The sequence below is a fragment of the Neovison vison genome, chromosome 13 (genome assembly GCF_020171115.1).
Source record: "Neovison vison isolate M4711 chromosome 13, ASM_NN_V1, whole genome shotgun sequence".
In the NCBI taxonomy this organism is placed as follows: domain Eukaryota; kingdom Metazoa; phylum Chordata; class Mammalia; order Carnivora; family Mustelidae; genus Neogale; species Neogale vison.
The window spans coordinates 125005217-125021455 of NC_058103.1; the positions used below are offsets into that span (position 1 = coordinate 125005217).

Genomic DNA, 16239 nt, shown 5'->3' on the forward strand with positions numbered 1-16239 from the left:
GCCAGGGCTTCGGGCGTGACCCATCGTGGCCGCATGGGGCACGTGCCACGGAGCAGGTCCCTCTGATATATCGCCTCCCCTCTGTCCTTAGAAACCCCTTCCCAAGGGAGGATCTCGCCTTGACGACCAAGTCTTGCTTCTCCTAGCCCCGCCCAAAGGGCCCGTGTCTCAGATCGCCGGGGCATGGGCCTGCCCCGATCGCTCCCTAGGTAAGCGCGTTGTGAGTGTGCCGGGACTCACGCGTCGCCCCCGGCTCGCTTGGGTCAATGATGAGAACTCATATGGTCTCGAAGAGCGATGATGACCTAAAAATCATGCTCAATAGGATTACGCTGAGGCCCAATGCAGGCGTCTGTGGCGGGATCTCAGCATCCCGCGGAGCCTCGGGACCCTGGAGGGGCGCTGCAGTTGGGAGCTTGAGGCCAAGGATCCCTCGGGGATCCCTGCTCCTGCCCTGGACCGCCCGTGCACGTCGGGGGCCCCTCGAGGTGTTGAGGCAGGCCACCGGCCTAGAGACCGAATCCCCCTCCGAGGACAGCTCCTCGGGAGCCATGCCTCACGAACCCTTGTCTCCTTGTGTCTTGCAGCGTGCCTTGGGCGCCAGGTGGTAGGCGCAGCGTTGCCCAAGACAGGTGAGTGGGAGACTCTGGGCCTGGCGGGAGATGGCAGGCGCCATGGGCACAGTCCGCGAGGCCCCAGTCACGGCAGGGGCACTGGCTCCACCGCTGTGCTAGGGGTGGGGGCCCCCGTTGTCCACACCGCGTTCGCTTGCCCGTGAACAGGCTCCCTTGAGCCATCCCAGGTCAGGGAATGTGAACGTTGGGCCGCGTGACTGGCACGACTGGATCCCGGGGGGATGCCGCCATCGATCGGCGTGCCCCTGAGGCCTCCTTGGACCTCCCTTTGTGTCCTGTGGGCCCGCGAGGAGACGGGTCGGAGGACCCTTGGCGTCAGGGGCTTCTGTCCCCCTGAGCCAGTGGTGATTGCTCAAGGCAACCCCAGCGCATGTTGCTTGGGGCTGGAGAGGGCAGAGCTCCTGCCCTATGAACCAGACTCCCAAGGACGTGGGGAGCCTGGGAGGCTGCTGAAGTACAGCCCTCCCTGTTTCCTTGGGCTGACGATTGAGCATGGTTTGGCTGGCCTTGGGCAAGAATGGGCGAGCCCCAGGCCCCAGCGGGCACTGGGCGAGAGCCTGTCCTCCCAGGCCCAAGAGGAGGGGCCGCCACGCGGGGAGACTCAGGACCCCGTTGCAGGGCAGGGCAGTGGTCTCCTGCCTTGCGCTGTTGGGAGACCGTCACCCACGACTCCCACTCCAGACCTTTACCATCTGGGCATGGGGGCGAACGTTGGCTGCGAGTGCCAGTGCCCGGAGGCATGGTCGACAGCCGGGCCAATCTGGGGTCGGCGTCTTCCTGGCCGTACGTTCTGGGGCCGCCCCCGTTGTCTTGGGGCCCCAGTAGGCATCGAGGTGTTAGGCATCGATAACCCAGCGTTCCCGGCCACGTCCTGGGGCCTTTCTCAGCAAGGGGTGGCTCCCACAGGGGCCCTGATATCCACTCTTTCTGGAGGCCCAGGGATGGACAGCGGCCTCCCAGGGCCCTGTTCCTTGCTTGCGGCGCCGAGCCTTGGGTCCTTCATCCACACGCCTGGCCAGCAGCGGCCAGGGCTTCGGGCGTCACCCATCGTGGCCGCATGGGCCACGTGCCACGGAGCAGGCCCTTCTGATAGATGGCCTCTCCCTCTGTCCTTAGAAACCCCTTCCCAAGGGAGGATCTCGCCTTGACGACCAAGTCTTGCTTCTCCCAGCCCCGCCCAAAGGGCCCGTGTCTCAGATCGCCGGGGCATGGTTCTGCCCCGATCGCTCCCTCGGTAAGCGCGTTGTGGGTGGGCAGGGACCTCACGCGTCGCCCCCGGCTCGCTTGGGTCAATGATGAGAACTCATATGGTCTCGAAGAGCGATGATGACCTAAAAATCATGCTCAATAGGATTACGCTGAGGCCCAGTGCAGAGGACCGTGCGGGGATCAGCATCCCGCAGACCCTCGGGGCATTGAGGGCTCGCTGCAGCTGGGCGCTAGAGGAGAAGGAACTCTCGAGCGTCTCTGCGTTGGGCCCGGAACGTAGGCGCACCTGCGGGTGCCCACGGGGCTGTTCCGGCACTCATGCTTGCCCACCGTCCCAATCCTCTTCCTAGGACAGCTCCCCGGGAGCCATGGCTTGGCCCTCCTCGTCCCCTCGTGTCCTTCGGCGGGCCTGGCTGGCAAGGTTCTCGGTGCGTCGACAAGCAACATAGGTGAGCGGAAGCCTCTGGGCTTGGAGGGAGGCCCGAGACGCCTTGGGAAGCGGGTAGCCCAGCAGTGACTCTGCAGCAGGCCCTGGGCTTGGGGTGGCGGTCCTCGTTGTGCAGACGTCGTTGACCTCCCCGTGAGCGGGTGCCCTTGAGCCATCCCAGGTGCAGGGAACGCGAACGTGGGGCCGGGTGGCTGGCAAGTCCTGGAAAGCGCGGAGTGCCCGCCATAGGCCCAGGTGCCCCTGAGGCCTCCTGACCCATCCGGGCGTTTCCCGTGGGCCCAGGAACGTAGGGCACGTGAGACCCGTGGTCTCAGAAGCTTCTGTGTCCTTCAGCCACTGGGTGCTGCTCGAGGCCCGGGACTTGGCATGTTTCGGCGGGCTGACGAGGCCTGAGCTCCGGTGCCCCAGCGCAGACGCCCAAGGCGCTGGAGACCCCGCCAGGCTGCTTCCGAAGAGCGCAGGAGGATTCCTTGTGCTCGCCAGACAGCCAGGTACCACTGGGCCTAGGGGTAGGATCTGCGGGTTCCAGGCCCTATCAGCCATTGCGTCGGAGCCTCTCCCCTGAGACTCTCAAGCACCTGGGATGGGTCCTGACGAAGCGGCGCTGCACGGCGAGAGTCCGGACCCTCGCCCGGGGCGGCCAGTGGGCGGTATGCCTGGCCGTCGTGGTGGACAGTGACCTGGCATTCAGTGCTCGGCCCTGGGGCAGCCCTGGGCCCGAGCTACCTTGGGCTTCCAGGGTAGGGGCTCGATCCTTGGCACCCAGGTGGGACCAGTTGTGGGTGGGCGGCGTCCCGGCCCACAGTCCCTGACCGCCCCCCTCAGCTCACGTCCTCGGGAGAAGGCGGGGACCCGTCGAAACCCTGTGCTCCGTGCCATGCTCACGTGCCGTTGTGCCGACGGCTGGGCTCGCCCAGGGGCCTCGATCTCCCTTGTTTGGGGATGCCCAGGTAAGGGCAGCTGGCACCCTGGGCCCTGCTCCGTCTGTGCGCACATCAGCCGTGCGTGGGTCGGCCATATGCCCGGCCCCCACCGGCCAGGTCTTTGGGAAAGGTAGCCCTCGGCCGTCTGGCCGGGGCCCCAGACCGGGGCGTTTGGACAGCTGGTCTCTCCGTGTCTCCTCAGAAGCCCATCCACCATCGAGGAGATCGCCCGCACCAGCTCGTCTTGCCTGGCCCAGCCCTGCCCACAGGTCCAATGTCTCAGGACCCCGGCGCATGGCGCAGTCCGGCACGCGGCCCCGGTAAGCGGGGTCTGGGTGCGACGGGACCGCACGCATCGCCACCAACTTGCTTGGGTCAATGATGAGAACTCATATGGTCTCGAAGAGCGATGATGACCTAAAAATCATGCTCAATAGGATTACGCTGAGGCCCAATGCAGGCGTCTGTGGCGGGATCTCAGCATCCCGCGGAGCCTCGTGACCCTGGAGGGGCGCTGCAGTTGGGAGCTTGAGGCCAAAGATCCCTCGGGGATCCCTGCTCCTGCCCTGGACCGCCCGTGCACGTCGGGGGCCCCTCGAGGGGTTGAGGCAGGCGACCGGACTAGAGACCGAATCCCCCTCCGAGGACAGCTCCTCGGGAGCCATGTCTCACGAACCCTTGTCTCCTTGTGTCTTGCAGCGTGCCTTGGGCGCCAGGTGGTAGGCGCAGCGTTGCCCAAGACAGGTGAGTGGGAGACTCTGGGACTGGCGGGAGATGGCAGGCGCCATGGGCACAGTCCGCGAGGCCCCAGTCACGGCATGGGCACTGGCTCCACCGCTGTGCTAGGGGTGGGGGCCCCCGTTGTCCACACCGCGTTGGCTTGCCCGTGAACAGGCTCCCTTGAGCCATCCCAGGTCAGGGAATGTGAACGTTGGGCCGCGTGACTGGCAAGACTGGATCCCGGGGGGATGCCGCCATCGATCGGCGTGCCCCTGAGGCCTCCTTGGACCTCCCTTTGTGTCCTGTGGGCCCGCGAGGAGACGGGTCGGAGGACCCTTGGCGTCAGGGGCTTCTGTCCCCCTGAGCCAGTGGTGGTTGCTCGAGGCAACCCCAGCGCATGTTGCCTGGGGCTGGAGAGGGCAGAGCTCCTGCCCTATGAACCAGAATCCCAAGGACGTTGGGAGCCTGGGAGGCTGCTGAACTACAGCCCTCCCTGTTTCCTTGGGCTGACGATTGAGCATGGTTTGGCTGGCCTTGGGCAAGAATGGGCGAGCCCCAGGCCCCAGCGGGCACTGGGCGAGAGCCTGTCCTCCCAGGCCCAAGAGGAGGGGCCGCCACGCGGGGAGACTCAGGACCCCGTTGCAGGGCAGGGCAGTGGTCTCCTGCCTTGCGCTGTTGGGAGACCGTGACCCGCGACTCCCACTCCAGACCTTTACCATCTGGGCATGGGGGCGGACGTTGGCTTCGAGTGCCAGCGCCCGGATGCATGGACGACAGCCTGGCCAATCTGGGGTCGGCGTCTTCCTGGCCGTACGTTCTGGGGCCGCCCCCGTTGGCTTGGGGCCCCGGTAGGCATCGAGGTGTTAGGCATCGATAACCCAGCTTTCCCGGCCACGTCCTGGGGCCTTTCTCAGCAAGGGGTGGCTCCCACAGGGGCCCTGATATCCACTCTTTCTGGAGGCCCAGGGATGGACAGCGGCCTCCCAGGGCCCTGTTCCTTGCTTGCGGCGCCGAGCCTTGGGTCCTTCATCCACACGCCTGGCCAGCAGCGGCCAGGGCTTCGGGCGTGACCCATCGTGGCCGCATGGGGCACGTGCCACGGAGCAGGTCCCTCTGATATATCGCCTCCCCTCTGTCCTTAGAAACCCCTTCCCAACGGAGGATCTCGCCTTGACGACCAAGTCTTGCTTCTCCTAGCCCCGCCCAAAGGGCCCGTGTCTCAGATCGCCGGGGCATGGGCCTGCCCCGATCGCTCCCTAGGTAAGCGCGTTGTGAGTGTGCCGGGACTCACGCGTCGCCCCCGGCTCGCTTGGGTTAATGATGAGAACTCATATGGTCTCGAAGAGCGATGATGACCTAAAAATCATGCTCAATAGGATTACGCTGAGGCCCAGTGCAGAGGACCGTGCGGGGATCAGCATCCCGCAGACCCTCGGGGCATTGAGGGCTCGCTGCAGCTGGGCGCTAGAGGAGAAGGAACTCTCGAGCGTCTCTGCGTTGGGCCCGGAACGTAGGCGCACCTGCGGGTGCCCACGGGGCTGTTCCGGCACTCATGCTTGCCCACCGTCCCAATCCTCTTCCCAGGACAGCTCCCCGGGAGCCATGGCTTGGCCCTCCTCGTCCCCTCGTGTCCTTCGGCGGGCCTGGCTGGCAAGGTTCTCGGTGCGTCGACAAGCAACATAGGTGAGCGGAAGCCTCTGGGCTTGGAGGGAGGCCCGAGACGCCTTGGGAAGCGGGTAGCCCAGCAGTGACTCTGCAGCAGGCCCTGGGCTTGGGGTGGCTGTCCTCGTTGTCCAGACGTCGTTGACCTCCCCGTGAGCGGGTGCCCTTGAGCCATCCCTGGTGCAGGGAACGCGAACGTGGGGCCGTGTGGCTGGCAAGTCCTGGAAATTGCGGAGTGGCCGCCATATGCCCAGGTGCCCCTGAGGCCTCCTGACCCATCCGGGCGTGTCCCGTGGGCCCAGGAACGTAGGGCACGTGAGACCCGTGGTCTCAGAAGCTTCTGTGTCCTTCAGCCACTGGGTGCTGCTCGAGGCCCGGGACTTGGCATGTTTCGGCGGGCTGACGAGGCCTGAGCTCCGGTGCCCCAGCGCAGACGCCCAAGGCGCTGGAGACCCCGCCAGGCTGCTTCCGAAGAGCGCAGGAGGATTCCTTGTGCTCGCCAGACAGCCAGGTACCACTGGGCCTAGGGGTAGGATCTGCGAGTTCCAGGCCCTATCAGCCATTGCGTCGGAGCCTCTCCGCTGAGACTCTCAAGCACCTGGGATGGGTCCTGACGAAGCGGCGCTGCACGGCGAGAGTCCGGACCCTCGCCCGGGGCGGCCAGTGGGCGGTGTGCCTGGCCGTCGTGGTGGACAGTGACCTGGCATTCAGTGCTCGGCCCTGGGGCAGCCCTGGGCCCGAGCCACCTTGGGCTTCCAGGGTAGGGGCTCCGATCCTTGGCTCCCAGGTAGGACCAGTTGTGGGTGGGCGGCGTCCCGGCCCACAGTCCCTGACCGCCCCCCTCAGCTCACGTCCACGGGAGAAGGCGGGGACCCGTCGAAACCCTGTGCTCCGTGCCATGCTCACGTGCCGTTCTGCCGACGGCTGGGCTCGCCCAGGGGCCTCGATCTCCCTTGTTTGGGGATGCCCAGGTAAGGGCAGCTGGCACCCTGGGCCCTGCTCCGTCTGTGCGCACATCAGCCGTGCGTGGGTCGGCCATATGCCCGGCCCCCACCGGCCAGGTCTTTGGGAAAGGTAGCCCTCGGCCGTCTGGCCGGGGCCCCAGACCGGGGCGTTTGGACAGCTGGTCTCTCCGTCTCTCCTCAGAAGCCCATCCACCATCGAGGAGATCGCCCGCACCAGCTCGTCTTGCCTGGCCCAGCCCTGCCCACAGGTCCAATGTCTCAGGACCCCGGCGCATGGCGCAGTCCGGCACGCGGCCCCGGTAAGCGGGGTCTGGGTGCGACGGGACCGCACGCATCGCCACCAACTTGCTTGTGTCAATGATGAGAACTCATATGGTCTCGAAGAGCGATGATGACCTAAAAATCATGCTCAATAGGATTACGCTGAGGCCCAATGCAGGCGTCTGTGGCGGGATCTCAGCATCCCCCGGAGCCTCGGGACCCTGGAGGGGCGCTGCAGTTGGGAGCTTGAGGCCAAGGATCCCTCGGGGATCCCTGCTCCTGCCCTGGACCGCCCGTGCACGTCGGGGGCCCCTCGAGGTGTTGAGGCAGGCCACCGGCCTAGAGACCGAATCCCCCTCCGAGGACAGCTCCTCGGGAGCCATGCCTCACGAACCCTTGTCTCCTTGTGTCTTGCAGCGTGCCTTGGGCGCCAGGTGGTAGGCGCAGCGTTGCCCAAGACAGGTGAGTGGGAGACTCTGGGCCTGGCGGGAGATGGCAGGCGCCATGGGCACAGTCCGCGAGGCCCCAGTCACGGCAGGGGCACTGGCTCCACCGCTGTGCTAGGGGTGCGGGCCCCCGTTGTCCACACCGCGTTGGCTTGCCCGTGAACAGGCTCCCTTGAGCCATCCCAGGTCAGGGAATGTGAACGTTGGGCCGCGTGACTGGCACGACTGGATCCCGGGGGGATGCCGCCATCGATCGGCGTGCCCCTGAGGCCTCCTTGGACCTCCCTTTGTGTCCTGTGGGCCTGCGAGGAGACGGGTCGGAGGACCCTTGGCGTCAGGGGCTTCTGTCCCCCTGAGCCAGTGGTGGTTGCTCGAGGCAACCCCAGCGCATGTTGCCTGGGGCTGGAGAGGGCAGAGCTCCTGCCCTATGAACCAGAATCCCAAGGACGTTGGGAGCCTGGGAGGCTGCTGAACTACAGCCCTCCCTGTTTCCTTGGGCTGACGATTGAGCATGGTTTGGCTGGCCTTGGGCAAGAATGGGCGAGCCCCAGGCCCCAGCGGGCACTGGGCGAGAGCCTGTCCTCCCAGGCCCAAGAGGAGGGGCCGCCACGCGGGGAGACTCAGGACCCCGTTGCAGGGCAGGGCAGTGGTCTCCTGCCTTGCGCTGTTGGGAGACCGTGACCCGCGACTCCCACTCCAGACCTTTACCATCTGGGCATGGGGGCGAACGTTGGCTTCGAGTGCCAGCGCCCGGATGCATGGACGACAGCCTGGCCAATCTGGGGTCGGCGTCTTCCTGGCCGTACGTTCTGGGGCCGCCCCCGTTGGCTTGGGGCCCCGGTAGGCATCGAGGTGTTAGGCATCGATAACCCAGCGTTCCCGGCCACGTCCTGGGGCCTTTCTCAGCAAGGGGTGGCTCCCACAGGGGCCCTGATATCCACTCTTTCTGGAGGCCCAGGGATGGACAGCGGCCTCCCAGGGCCCTGTTCCTTGCTTGCGGCGCCGAGCCTTGGGTCCTTCATCCACACGCCTGGCCAGCAGCGGCCAGGGCTTCGGGCGTCACCCATCGTGGCTGCATGGGGCACGTGCCACGGAGCAGGTCCCTCTGATATATCGCCTCCCCTCTGTCCTTAGAAACCCCTTCCCAAGGGAGGATCTCGCCTTGACGACCAAGTCTTGCTTCTCCTAGCCCCGCCCAAAGGGCCCGTGTCTCAGATCGCCGGGGCATGGGCCTGCCCCGATCGCTCCCTAGGTAAGCGCGTTGTGAGTGTGCCGGGACTCACGCGTCGCCCCCGGCTCGCTTGGGTCAATGATGAGAACTCATATGGTCTCGAAGAGCGATGATGACCTAAAAATCATGCTCAATAGGATTACGCTGAGGCCCAATGCAGGCGTCTGTGGCGGGATCTCAGCATCCCGCGGAGCCTCGGGACCCTGGAGGGGCGCTGCAGTTGGGAGCTTGAGGCCAAGGGTCCCTCGGGGATCCCTGCTCCTGCCCTGGACCGCCCGTGCACGTCGGGGGCCCCTCGAGGTGTTGAGGCAGGCCACCGGCCTCGAGACCGAATCCCCCTCCGAGGACAGCTCCTCGGGAGCCATGCCTCACGAACCCTTGTCTCCTTGTGTCTTGCAGCGTGCCTTGGGCTCCAGGTGGTAGGCGCAGCGTTGCCCAAGACAGGTGAGTGGGAGACTCTGGGCCTGGCGGGAGATGGCAGGCGCCATGGGCACAGTCCGCGAGGCCCCAGTCACGGCAGGGGCACTGGCTCCACCGCTGTGCTAGGGGAGGGGGCCCCCGTTGTCCACTCCGCGTTCGCTTGCCCGTGAACAGGCTCCCTTGAGCCATCACAGGTCAGGGAATGTGAAAGTTGGGCCGCGTGACTGGCACGACTGGATCCCGGGGGGATGCCGCCATCGATCGGCGTGCCCCTGAGGCCTCCTTGGACCTCCCTTTGTGTCCTGTGGGCCCGCGAGGAGACGGGTCGGAGGACCCTTGGCGTCAGGGGCTTCTGTCCCCCTGAGCCAGTGGTGATTGCTCGAGGCAACCCCAGCGCATGTTGCTTGGGGCTGGAGAGGGCAGAGCTCCTGCCCTATGAACCAGACTCCCAAGGACGTGGGGAGCCTGGGAGGCTGCTGAAGTACAGCCCTCCCTGTTTCCTTGGGCTGACGATTGAGCATGGTTTGGCTGGCCTTGGGCAAGAATGGGCGAGCCCCAGGCCCCAGCGGGCACTGGGCGAGAGCCTGTCCTCCCAGGCCCAAGAGGAGGGGCCGCCACGCGGGGAGACTCAGGACCCCGTTGCAGGGCAGGGCAGTGGTCTCCTGCCTTGCGCTGTTGGGAGACCGTCACCCACGACTCCCACTCCAGACCTTTACCATCTGGGCATGGGGGCGAACGTTGGCTGCGAGTGCCAGTGCCCGGAGGCATGGTCGACAGCCGGGCCAATCTGGGGTCGGCGTCTTCCTGGCCGTACGTTCTGGGGCCGCCCCCGTTGTCTTGGGGCCCCGGTAGGCATCGAGGTGTTAGGCATCGATAACCCAGCGTTCCCGGCCACGTCCTGGGGCCTTTCTCAGCAAGGGGTGGCTCCCACAGGGGCCCTGATATCCACTCTTTCTGGAGGCCCAGGGATGGACAGCGGCCTCCCAGGGCCCTGTTCCTTGCTTGCGGCGCCGAGCCTTGGGTCCTTCATCCACACGCCTGGCCAGCAGCGGCCAGGGCTTCGGGCGTCACCCATCGTGGCCGCATGGGCCACGTGCCACGGAGCAGGCCCTTCTGATAGATGGCCTCTCCCTCTGTCCTTAGAAACCCCTTCCCAAGGGAGGATCTCGCCTTGACGACCAAGTCTTGCTTCTCCCAGCCCCGCCCAAAGGGCCCGTGTCTCAGTTCGCCGGGGCATGGTTGGGCCCCGATCGCTCCCTCGGTAAGCGCGTTGTGGGTGGGCAGGGACCTCACGCGTCGCCCCCGGCTCGCTTGGGTCAATGATGAGAACTCATATGGTCTCGAAGAGCGATGATGACCTAAAAATCATGCTCAATAGGATTACGCTGAGGCCCAGTGCAGAGGACCGTGCGGGGATCAGCATCCCGCAGACCCTCGGGGCATTGAGGGCTCGCTGCAGCTGGGCGCTAGAGGAGAAGGAACTCTCGAGCGTCTCTGCGTTGGGCCCGGAACGTAGGCGCACCTGCGGGTGCCCACGGGGCTGTTCCGGCACTCATGCTTGCCCACCGTCCCAATCCTCTTCCCAGGACAGCTCCCCGGGAGCCATGGCTTGGCCCTCCTCGTCCCCTCGTGTCCTTCGGCGGGCCTGGCTGGCAAGGTTCTCGGTGCGTCGACAAGCAACATAGGTGAGCGGAAGCCTCTGGGCTTGGAGGGAGGCCCGAGACGCCTTGGGAAGCGGGTAGCCCAGCAGTGACTCTGCAGCAGGCCCTGGGCTTGGGGTGGCTGTCCTCGTTGTCCAGACGTCGTTGACCTCCCCGTGAGCGGGTGCCCTTGAGCCATCCCTGGTGCAGGGAACGCGAACGTGGGGCCGTGTGGCTGGCAAGTCCTGGAAATTGCGGAGTGGCCGCCATATGCCCAGGTGCCCCTGAGGCCTCCTGACCCATCCGGGCGTGTCCCGTGGGCCCAGGAACGTAGGGCACGTGAGACCCGTGGTCTCAGAAGCTTCTGTGTCCTTCAGCCACTGGGTGCTGCTCGAGGCCCGGGACTTGGCATGTTTCGGCGGGCTGACGAGGCCTGAGCTCCGGTGCCCCAGCGCAGACGCCCAAGGCGCTGGAGACCCCGCCAGGCTGCTTCCGAAGAGCGCAGGAGGATTCCTTGTGCTCGCCAGACAGCCAGGTACCACTGGGCCTAGGGGTAGGATCTGCGAGTTCCAGGCCCTATCAGCCATTGCGTCGGAGCCTCTCCGCTGAGACTCTCAAGCACCTGGGATGGGTCCTGACGAAGCGGCGCTGCACGGCGAGAGTCCGGACCCTCGCCCGGGGCGGCCAGTGGGCGGTGTGCCTGGCCGTCGTGGTGGACAGTGACCTGGCATTCAGTGCTCGGCCCTGGGGCAGCCCTGGGCCCGAGCCACCTTGGGCTTCCAGGGTAGGGGCTCCGATCCTTGGCTCCCAGGTAGGACCAGTTGTGGGTGGGCGGCGTCCCGGCCCACAGTCCCTGACCGCCCCCCTCAGCTCACGTCCACGGGAGAAGGCGGGGACCCGTCGAAACCCTGTGCTCCGTGCCATGCTCACGTGCCGTTCTGCCGACGGCTGGGCTCGCCCAGGGGCCTCGATCTCCCTTGTTTGGGGATGCCCAGGTAAGGGCAGCTGGCACCCTGGGCCCTGCTCCGTCTGTGCGCACATCAGCCGTGCGTGGGTCGGCCATATGCCCGGCCCCCACCGGCCAGGTCTTTGGGAAAGGTAGCCCTCGGCCGTCTGGCCGGGGCCCCAGACCGGGGCGTTTGGACAGCTGGTCTCTCCGTCTCTCCTCAGAAGCCCATCCACCATCGAGGAGATCGCCCGCACCAGCTCGTCTTGCCTGGCCCAGCCCTGCCCACAGGTCCAATGTCTCAGGACCCCGGCGCATGGCGCAGTCCGGCACGCGGCCCCGGTAAGCGGGGTCTGGGTGCGACGGGACCGCACGCATCGCCACCAACTTGCTTGTGTCAATGATGAGAACTCATATGGTCTCGAAGAGCGATGATGACCTAAAAATCATGCTCAATAGGATTACGCTGAGGCCCAATGCAGGCGTCTGTGGCGGGATCTCAGCATCCCCCGGAGCCTCGGGACCCTGGAGGGGCGCTGCAGTTGGGAGCTTGAGGCCAAGGATCCCTCGGGGATCCCTGCTCCTGCCCTGGACCGCCCGTGCACGTCGGGGGCCCCTCGAGGTGTTGAGGCAGGCCACCGGCCTAGAGACCGAATCCCCCTCCGAGGACAGCTCCTCGGGAGCCATGCCTCACGAACCCTTGTCTCCTTGTGTCTTGCAGCGTGCCTTGGGCGCCAGGTGGTAGGCGCAGCGTTGCCCAAGACAGGTGAGTGGGAGACTCTGGGCCTGGCGGGAGATGGCAGGCGCCATGGGCACAGTCCGCGAGGCCCCAGTCACGGCAGGGGCACTGGCTCCACCGCTGTGCTAGGGGTGCGGGCCCCCGTTGTCCACACCGCGTTGGCTTGCCCGTGAACAGGCTCCCTTGAGCCATCCCAGGTCAGGGAATGTGAACGTTGGGCCGCGTGACTGGCACGACTGGATCCCGGGGGGATGCCGCCATCGATCGGCGTGCCCCTGAGGCCTCCTTGGACCTCCCTTTGTGTCCTGTGGGCCTGCGAGGAGACGGGTCGGAGGACCCTTGGCGTCAGGGGCTTCTGTCCCCCTGAGCCAGTGGTGGTTGCTCGAGGCAACCCCAGCGCATGTTGCCTGGGGCTGGAGAGGGCAGAGCTCCTGCCCTATGAACCAGAATCCCAAGGACGTTGGGAGCCTGGGAGGCTGCTGAACTACAGCCCTCCCTGTTTCCTTGGGCTGACGATTGAGCATGGTTTGGCTGGCCTTGGGCAAGAATGGGCGAGCCCCAGGCCCCAGCGGGCACTGGGCGAGAGCCTGTCCTCCCAGGCCCAAGAGGAGGGGCCGCCACGCGGGGAGACTCAGGACCCCGTTGCAGGGCAGGGCAGTGGTCTCCTGCCTTGCGCTGTTGGGAGACCGTGACCCGCGACTCCCACTCCAGACCTTTACCATCTGGGCATGGGGGCGAACGTTGGCTTCGAGTGCCAGCGCCCGGATGCATGGACGACAGCCTGGCCAATCTGGGGTCGGCGTCTTCCTGGCCGTACGTTCTGGGGCCGCCCCCGTTGGCTTGGGGCCCCGGTAGGCATCGAGGTGTTAGGCATCGATAACCCAGCGTTCCCGGCCACGTCCTGGGGCCTTTCTCAGCAAGGGGTGGCTCCCACAGGGGCCCTGATATCCACTCTTTCTGGAGGCCCAGGGATGGACAGCGGCCTCCCAGGGCCCTGTTCCTTGCTTGCGGCGCCGAGCCTTGGGTCCTTCATCCACACGCCTGGCCAGCAGCGGCCAGGGCTTCGGGCGTCACCCATCGTGGCTGCATGGGGCACGTGCCACGGAGCAGGTCCCTCTGATATATCGCCTCCCCTCTGTCCTTAGAAACCCCTTCCCAAGGGAGGATCTCGCCTTGACGACCAAGTCTTGCTTCTCCTAGCCCCGCCCAAAGGGCCCGTGTCTCAGATCGCCGGGGCATGGGCCTGCCCCGATCGCTCCCTAGGTAAGCGCGTTGTGAGTGTGCCGGGACTCACGCGTCGCCCCCGGCTCGCTTGGGTCAATGATGAGAACTCATATGGTCTCGAAGAGCGATGATGACCTAAAAATCATGCTCAATAGGATTACGCTGAGGCCCAATGCAGGCGTCTGTGGCGGGATCTCAGCATCCCGCGGAGCCTCGGGACCCTGGAGGGGCGCTGCAGTTGGGAGCTTGAGGCCAAGGGTCCCTCGGGGATCCCTGCTCCTGCCCTGGACCGCCCGTGCACGTCGGGGGCCCCTCGAGGTGTTGAGGCAGGCCACCGGCCTCGAGACCGAATCCCCCTCCGAGGACAGCTCCTCGGGAGCCATGCCTCACGAACCCTTGTCTCCTTGTGTCTTGCAGCGTGCCTTGGGCTCCAGGTGGTAGGCGCAGCGTTGCCCAAGACAGGTGAGTGGGAGACTCTGGGCCTGGCGGGAGATGGCAGGCGCCATGGGCACAGTCCGCGAGGCCCCAGTCACGGCAGGGGCACTGGCTCCACCGCTGTGCTAGGGGAGGGGGCCCCCGTTGTCCACTCCGCGTTCGCTTGCCCGTGAACAGGCTCCCTTGAGCCATCACAGGTCAGGGAATGTGAAAGTTGGGCCGCGTGACTGGCACGACTGGATCCCGGGGGGATGCCGCCATCGATCGGCGTGCCCCTGAGGCCTCCTTGGACCTCCCTTTGTGTCCTGTGGGCCCGCGAGGAGACGGGTCGGAGGACCCTTGGCGTCAGGGGCTTCTGTCCCCCTGAGCCAGTGGTGATTGCTCGAGGCAACCCCAGCGCATGTTGCTTGGGGCTGGAGAGGGCAGAGCTCCTGCCCTATGAACCAGACTCCCAAGGACGTGGGGAGCCTGGGAGGCTGCTGAAGTACAGCCCTCCCTGTTTCCTTGGGCTGACGATTGAGCATGGTTTGGCTGGCCTTGGGCAAGAATGGGCGAGCCCCAGGCCCCAGCGGGCACTGGGCGAGAGCCTGTCCTCCCAGGCCCAAGAGGAGGGGCCGCCACGCGGGGAGACTCAGGACCCCGTTGCAGGGCAGGGCAGTGGTCTCCTGCCTTGCGCTGTTGGGAGACCGTCACCCACGACTCCCACTCCAGACCTTTACCATCTGGGCATGGGGGCGAACGTTGGCTGCGAGTGCCAGTGCCCGGAGGCATGGTCGACAGCCGGGCCAATCTGGGGTCGGCGTCTTCCTGGCCGTACGTTCTGGGGCCGCCCCCGTTGTCTTGGGGCCCCGGTAGGCATCGAGGTGTTAGGCATCGATAACCCAGCGTTCCCGGCCACGTCCTGGGGCCTTTCTCAGCAAGGGGTGGCTCCCACAGGGGCCCTGATATCCACTCTTTCTGGAGGCCCAGGGATGGACAGCGGCCTCCCAGGGCCCTGTTCCTTGCTTGCGGCGCCGAGCCTTGGGTCCTTCATCCACACGCCTGGCCAGCAGCGGCCAGGGCTTCGGGCGTCACCCATCGTGGCCGCATGGGCCACGTGCCACGGAGCAGGCCCTTCTGATAGATGGCCTCTCCCTCTGTCCTTAGAAACCCCTTCCCAAGGGAGGATCTCGCCTTGACGACCAAGTCTTGCTTCTCCCAGCCCCGCCCAAAGGGCCCGTGTCTCAGTTCGCCGGGGCATGGTTGGGCCCCGATCGCTCCCTCGGTAAGCGCGTTGTGGGTGGGCAGGGACCTCACGCGTCGCCCCCGGCTCGCTTGGGTCAATGATGAGAACTCATATGGTCTCGAAGAGCGATGATGACCTAAAAATCATGCTCAATAGGATTACGCTGAGGCCCAGTGCAGAGGACCGTGCGGGGATCAGCATCCCGCAGACCCTCGGGGCATTGAGGGCTCGCTGCAGCTGGGCGCTAGAGGAGAAGGAACTCTCGAGCGTCTCTGCGTTGGGCCCGGAACGTAGGCGCACCTGCGGGTGCCCACGGGGCTGTTCCGGCACTCATGCTTGCCCACCGTCCCAATCCTCTTCCCAGGACAGCTCCCCGGGAGCCATGGCTTGGCCCTCCTCGTCCCCTCGTGTCCTTCGGCGGGCCTGGCTGGCAAGGTTCTCGGTGCGTCGACAAGCAACATAGGTGAGCGGAAGCCTCTGGGCTTGGAGGGAGGCCCGAGACGCCTTGGGAAGCGGGTAGCCCAGCAGTGACTCTGCAGCAGGCCCTGGGCTTGGGGTGGCGGTCCTCGTTGTGCAGACGTCGTTGACCTCCCCGTGAGCGGGTGCCCTTGAGCCATCCCAGGTGCAGGGAACGCGAACGTGGGGCCGGGTGGCTGGCAAGTCCTGGAAAGCGCGGAGTGGCCGCCATAGGCCCAGGTGCCCCTGAGGCCTCCTGACCCATCCGGGCGTGTCCCGTGGGCCCAGGAACGTAGGGCACGTGAGACCCGTGGTCTCAGAAGCTTCTGTGTCCTTCAGCCACTGGGTGCTGCTCGAGGCCCGGGACTTGGCATGTTTCGGCGGGATGACGAGGCCTGAGCTCCGGTGCCCCAGCGCAGACACCCAAGGCGCTGGAGACCCCGCCAGGCTGCTTCCGAAGAGCGCAGGAGGATTCCTTGTGCTCGCCAGACAGCCAGGTACCACTGGGCCTAGGGGTAGGATCTGCGAGTTCCAGGCCCTATCAGCCATTGCGTCGGAGCCTCTCCCCTGAGACTCTCAAGCACCTGGGATGGGTCCTGACGAAGCGGCGCTGCACGGCGAGAGTCCGGACCCTCGCCCGGGGCGGCCAGTGGG

The 16239-nt window shown here is 66.2% G+C and overlaps 10 non-coding genes across 10 annotated transcripts; all 10 read left to right on the forward strand.

Moving 5' to 3' along the window:
• Positions 1 to 260: 260 nt before the first annotated feature.
• Positions 261 to 341, forward strand: LOC122894996. Its single transcript, XR_006381984.1, has one exon. It is a non-coding gene; the product is annotated as a small nucleolar RNA SNORD115 (small nucleolar RNA).
• A 1580-nt stretch (positions 342 to 1921) lies between these two features.
• LOC122894997 lies at positions 1922 to 2002 on the forward strand. The gene has a single exon (XR_006381985.1). It is a non-coding gene; the product is annotated as a small nucleolar RNA SNORD115 (small nucleolar RNA).
• A 1585-nt stretch (positions 2003 to 3587) lies between these two features.
• On the forward strand, positions 3588 to 3668 carry LOC122894998. Its single transcript, XR_006381986.1, has one exon. It is a non-coding gene; the product is annotated as a small nucleolar RNA SNORD115 (small nucleolar RNA).
• Positions 3669 to 5246: 1578 nt separating this feature from the next.
• LOC122895113 lies at positions 5247 to 5327 on the forward strand. The gene has a single exon (XR_006382096.1). It is a non-coding gene; the product is annotated as a small nucleolar RNA SNORD115 (small nucleolar RNA).
• A 1586-nt stretch (positions 5328 to 6913) lies between these two features.
• LOC122895123 lies at positions 6914 to 6994 on the forward strand. Its single transcript, XR_006382106.1, has one exon. It is a non-coding gene; the product is annotated as a small nucleolar RNA SNORD115 (small nucleolar RNA).
• A 1578-nt stretch (positions 6995 to 8572) lies between these two features.
• Positions 8573 to 8653, forward strand: LOC122894999. Its single transcript, XR_006381987.1, has one exon. It is a non-coding gene; the product is annotated as a small nucleolar RNA SNORD115 (small nucleolar RNA).
• A 1580-nt stretch (positions 8654 to 10233) lies between these two features.
• Positions 10234 to 10314, forward strand: LOC122895000. Its single transcript, XR_006381988.1, has one exon. It is a non-coding gene; the product is annotated as a small nucleolar RNA SNORD115 (small nucleolar RNA).
• A 1586-nt stretch (positions 10315 to 11900) lies between these two features.
• On the forward strand, positions 11901 to 11981 carry LOC122895124. Its single transcript, XR_006382107.1, has one exon. It is a non-coding gene; the product is annotated as a small nucleolar RNA SNORD115 (small nucleolar RNA).
• Positions 11982 to 13559: 1578 nt separating this feature from the next.
• Positions 13560 to 13640, forward strand: LOC122895001. Its single transcript, XR_006381989.1, has one exon. It is a non-coding gene; the product is annotated as a small nucleolar RNA SNORD115 (small nucleolar RNA).
• A 1580-nt stretch (positions 13641 to 15220) lies between these two features.
• Positions 15221 to 15301, forward strand: LOC122895002. Its single transcript, XR_006381990.1, has one exon. It is a non-coding gene; the product is annotated as a small nucleolar RNA SNORD115 (small nucleolar RNA).
• The last annotated feature ends 938 nt before the right edge of the window (positions 15302 to 16239 follow it).